This window comes from Xiphophorus maculatus, chromosome 2, assembly GCF_002775205.1.
Source record: "Xiphophorus maculatus strain JP 163 A chromosome 2, X_maculatus-5.0-male, whole genome shotgun sequence".
NCBI classification, from domain to species: domain Eukaryota; kingdom Metazoa; phylum Chordata; class Actinopteri; order Cyprinodontiformes; family Poeciliidae; genus Xiphophorus; species Xiphophorus maculatus.
The window spans coordinates 17,536,768-17,542,827 of NC_036444.1; positions in this window are offsets into that span (position 1 = coordinate 17,536,768).

The following is a 6,060-nucleotide window of genomic DNA, read 5'->3' on the forward strand; positions in this document are numbered from 1 at the left end:
GTTTAGCCTCCTCCCACTTCCCACTCCCTTTCAAGGATTACGGTCATTATAATCATTGTTGCATTTGCCTCTAATAATATCATTATAGAAGTGTAGCCTTGAATGTGTAATATTGCACTCTGTATCTAATTTGGAATCTGCACAGAGTCGATAATAATTGATTAAACTCAGCTTTAAATGACTTTACAAATGCCGTGTATTTTTATATTTTTTTAATCTTTTAACCACTTGGTGCGTTTCGTTTATTAAGAAAAAAAACATTTTCTCAGAAAGAAAGAGGGAATAAAGCAAAAAAAAAAAAACTGAGGAAATTATACCCTAAAGAAAAAAAAACTTTTCCAAACTAGAGTTAATGCAACTAAAGGCTTCCTAAAAATCAGTTTGACCATGAGTCTAAGCCACCTGCTGCTGCATAGCAACCTCAGTGAGACGTGGAAACGTTACACATAAAACCACAGATAAAGAGCTGCCTGCAGCCATGGCTGCTCTGAGAAATGTGTCTGCTCTGTGCTGAGATCAATGTAAGGATATGGGCCTGACCTAATCATATCTGACAGGGAGAAAGTAAGCAAACGACATTAGCATACACTGCATCTACTTCATATTTACAGAGGGGGTATTTCTGATTAACTAAGCAATAACAAGGAGGCCAAAAATGAAGAAAATGCATCACTTCTGAGTGTGGGCCAGGTATTGCAGAAATTGGTGGAGATGTGAGCTGGGCCATTAGGTGTTTTTCTCTGTCAGAGAGGATTAGGCTGTTTTGGTGCAGATTGAGAGGGTGCTTGATTGCTATGAAGCACAGTGTCACAGTAGCGATTCATAGGTGTGGCCGCACATAGACGAAAAAGGAGCAGGTGTGATTTAGCACAGGCAATAAAAGGGGAAACAAAAATGTGGCAGGCACACACACACGCACAGTCAAAGCAGCCAAGAGCGCTGCGCTTTCAGGGTGATTTCAGATAAAGCGATAAATCTGCTTTCACTACAGTCAGGCAAAGAAATCTGTAAAAAAAAAAATCACCACTAAAATAGAAATTCAGTGTTTTCACACTTTAGTGTATAATGCATATTGTAAACATAATTTAATTACAATCACACAAGGATTTACACTACTCTCCGAAATTATCTGCACCTTTGATAAAGATGTGTAAAAACCCCAAAACAAATGCTCCCGTTAGCTCAGGTTACAAGTAGTAATAAAATTAGTTACTAAAACTATGCAGACGAAACACAGCTCTATATTAAAATGTCACCAGGTGACTATTAATCCTTTCAAGCACCAAGCAGATGCTTAGGACAAATAAATACGTGGCTGTGCCATAACCTTCTGCAGCTGAATAGAAACAAAAAAAGTTTTCCTTTGACCAAAAGATGAACGATCAAGAGTCAGCACATAGCTTCAACTATTACAGCTAGAAACTAGTGAGCAGCCCACAATCTGGGAATAGTCAAGGACACATATTAGACACATGTAAACAATTACAAAGTTGTCCTTCAGTCACCTGAAGAACATTTTCAAGATTAAAGGGCTAATGTACCAACAAGATCATGAGAAACTCGTTGATGTGTTTATCTTTGGTCAAATTAATGACTGCAAAAAAATTCAGACAGCTTCAGCTGATCCAGAAATGCTGCTGCTGCTCACATTCTCACTAGAACCAGGAAGAGAGAACACATCTCCAGTTCTAAAGTCCTTATACTGGCTCCCTGTAACTCAGAGAATAGACTTTAAAATACTTCTGTTGGTTTATGAATCACTGAATGGCTTAACACCAAATCCATGATAGTCCTGCTGTTGTGCCAACCTTCCAGACCTCTCAGGTCTTCCGGAACCAGAACCAAACAAGGAGAAGTAGCATTCAGCATCTATGCACCACAAATCTGGAACAAACTTCCAAAAAAATGCAAAACAAGACTAAAAACTCACTTGTTTAGAGTTGCCTTTGACTTTTCAATTTGTTATATCTTTGTTTATTTTGCCAGCGTTATGCTTTAATTGTTTTCAGTTTTATTTTTTTTTTATAATGTGCAGCTCTTTTAATTGTTCTGTTGCGACAGAAATAAAATTGTCTTGCCATTCACATTATCCAGTCATCAGAGCTACAGTTATTGCCATGCTTAACATTTTCTATAAAATAAATGTAGTTTAAGAATATATAATTTCTGTTTCACTTGGTTATAAATATGATGGGACATAGAGACCTAATTCCCCGAGCCCCTCTTCAAAATTAAAATAAATAAACAATAAATAATTAAGAAAACATTGCTATGAAAATAAGTGTGTGTTTATCTTTAGTCGGAGCTATAATTAAAATATGCAAAACAATTTGAATTGTAACAAAGAGGCTAGATGAGGACGCAAGCTTATGTTGCCAACACACAAAGTGAGCATAAGGGTAAAGAGAATCAAGACATCTCCAAAACTTACTATTAAAGGACTGCAGCAAAAAAGTTGCAGCTTGAAGTTCATAGACAAACAACCAGAAGCTATGCATATGCTAGCAAGCTGTTTGCTAAGTGGCCAGATCCACAGCAGGAACAACGTTATCACATTTAGAAATTTAGTATTTTCTAAACGTGTCTAAATGTAAATACAGTGTTTAATTTGAATACTTTTGTTTTTAACAAAGTCACCTAACAATATAACTGAAGCATTTTTTTTTACTTTCATTTTGAAGTCAGTCTGAATACCAGGGAACTTCTAATGTGTAACACAAGACTTTCTGTTTTCCTGCAATTAAATTATGACTTAAGCCTTATTGTTTTTTTAGCCACTTGCTCCAAAGCTAAAATCTCCTGAGGTCATGTGCTTTGGTCAGAAGACCAAGATTAAGCTTTTTGACAGCAAACATCCCAGGTGACTATGGCATGAAACAAAAGAATGTGTGGAAAAGTACCTTGTGTATGGTGGAGAGACTGTAATGCTGTGGGCCTGTTTTCTTTTTTCTTCTGAATCTTGTTAGAGTGTATGGTATCGTGAACTCTTTTGAAATACCAGAATATTTTAAATAGATATCTGGTGGCAGTACCTAGATAACTAAAAATAGGCCATATGGTCAGATTCATCAGATTCTGACTACCTTCTTCAGTGGTTGGTTTACAGACCTTTTGACAAAAGGAGGTTAAATGGGTATATCCAGAGGATAAACAGCAAATCTAGATATTTGCTGTTTATTGCTCTGTTTTACAACAGAGTAAAACATTTCTTAATGTTAGGCTTCTACCTCAATAAATAAATTTATTCAGATTAAATGTGGTATTTTTTCAAAATAACATGATGCTGCAGCATCGTGTGTTAGGATGGGGGCAATGATTGTAGTGGATACCATATGCCACAGCTTTAAATACATGCATGTAAATATGATTTCTGTGTGAGATAAGTGGGGCTACTCAAACAGGATTTCACAAAATTTAAACAATGTTCTGATGCATAGGTCAGTTGAAAGTTGTAAACATTGCCTGAGCCACCCGAACCTAACAGAAAAGCTGGGCATGACATTGATATTGAAGCGGTTTGATGCCGAGAATATCTGTTGATGTCTGACATTGTTTCTGTTGTGGGCCTTCCTACCTCAAAATGACAAGTTATGGTCAAAATTCCTGGAATTCAGTGACTTTGCAGGCTACAAAGGGCGATTGTCTAAATATTACAAAGCAGGATCATGTGCGGAAAGTAAAAGCCCGATGCCATGCTTTATGCCCCCCTTCATCTCACTTCAACCCACGCGTCCACCCACCAAAGTAGCAAGCCAATCATCACATGGACTGCCCTGTCAGGGGGATGAAGAGCCTGAACAAGGAAGAGGGCAGTGGTAACACAGCTGCCCGGCATGACCCGCGCAAAAGATAGCGCCCATATACTTTCTGACAGCCAGATTAATGAAACCCTATAGGAGCTCCTCTGTAGGCCTCCCAAAAGCCTGACGGAGACAGAATAGTCTAACCAGCACCATTCATTACTGCGGGTATACAGAGCACAGAAAGAGCACACACAGCACTGACAAACTAGCTCCTTGTGAGTAATAGCTAAAGAACTCATAAAGGAATACATACACATTTGTTGTGGATGCAGTAAATCTATGCCACTCCTTTTACGACTATCAAAAATCTGGCTTGTGCCCTGTAAAAATAAATCAGGCGTGCATGTGGTGTGGCGATGATGTGCAGTTATTTGGGAGTCAGCTATTTCATATGTTCAGTGAAAGGAGGCTTTCGATTAATTTTGTTTGTCTCCCTCTCTCTCAGTTATGCAGATTAGTGGCATTGAACGCATGGCAAAGGGAGAACAAGTTCCTTAAAGATACAGGATAGTATTTTAGTAACTCAGATGGAAATAAATAGCAGGTTTGTAAGAAGGCCACCAGCTGAGCCTCTACAAATAGATTAAAAAGTATGCTTTTAAAGCAACAGTCCAAACATTTTTTGAGTTAGTTTCTGTTGAAAGGTTCCATCCATCCATCCATTTTCTGTACACCCTTGTCCCTACTGGGGTCGGGAGGGGAGCTGGTGCCTATCGCCAGCGAACGTTTGGGGCGAGAGGAGGGGTACACCCTGGACAGGACGCCAGTCTGTCGCAGGGCAACATAGAGACAGACAAACAACCATGCACACACACACCCTCACACCTAGGGAGAATTTAGAGAGATCAATTAATCTGACTGTGGGAGGAAGCCGGAGAACCCGGAGAGAACCCACGCATGAACAGGGAGAACATGCAAACTCTGTGCAGAAAGACCCCGGGCTGGGAATCAAACCCAGGACCTTCTTGCTGCAAGGCAACAGTGCTACCAACTGTGCCACTGCAATAAGTAATTCTTTTATCATTTTCATATATTGTAAGTCCTGATTGGGTTTTCCTGAAGGCTAATGCTAACAGCTAGTCAGGGGGGCCAAGAAATTTCAAAAGCCTCATTGTGGTTAATTTTTTTTTAACATTTAAAACTTTCTTCCTTTTCCTTTTAACATATTTATATAGAACCCAATGCTAATTTAAGGAGGCAGAAGGCAGAGCACCATGAGTAATCTACCTATGTAAAAATATATTAAGAACCAAATTTATTAAGTGTTTCCGGTCAGAGTGGATGACAAATTAAAAAGTAAGGGAATAGAACAACTAATAGATGCATTCTGATGCCTATCTCAACTGTAGTTAAAGCTACAGTAGCATGTGTGTTGGATCAAGACCGCACAGGTCAGCATTCGATCCATATAAATTAGAGTCGTCAGCAGTTTGCCACTTTTTATTTCTCTTGTACCAATTTTTATCTTGCCCATTGTGACCCAGCAACATTCCCTAAAAGCTGCAGTTTTGAAGATGAGGACAAAATGTTCACCTGCTGCTTAACATATCCACCCTAAGAGCTGGGAAGGGGGAAAGGTCATCAGGGGTTTTCACTTCACTTGTCATGATGTTATGCTGATTGTTGCACTCAGATATAACTTAAGTATTATGTTGAGTTGGTTCATATTTAAGCTAAACACCAGAAACAACTTTATACAGAAATTTGAACTGTACTCATTTTATTTTGTGTTACTTGGCTGTTTAAATGAATGATGAAGAATTTCCAGTTTGATACCAAGACCCAGAGGATTATCTTACTCTATAAAAGAGGTATTTTGGATCTGATCATTGTTAATAATAACCTCTGACTTGCCTATAAAATCTGTAAAGAGTAAAAAATGCCACTTCAATTACAAGGACTAATCAGTTGCAGCAGTGTGGGGAAAATCTGCTTTGCTTCAAGTGCAAATTTGGTGATGTGCTATGCTATGCTCAGAAGAGGCCAAACCATCCAGCCACTCTGGCACTTGCATTTCTTATTGAAAAGAATATTCAGCTGTTTTTAGGCTGCAACTTTGTAAAGCATTTATATGCCTTGATTCTACTAACTGGCCAACCACTAATCATGAAGTATCAATTCTTTGAAATGTCAAAATGTCACAAATGCAAGTTATGGGACACTGAATATGTTGAAATGAAACAGCCACAAGCAAACTAAAAAACACACGCAATATATTATTATAGATCAGTCTGTAAGTACTGCATGTTAGATGTTA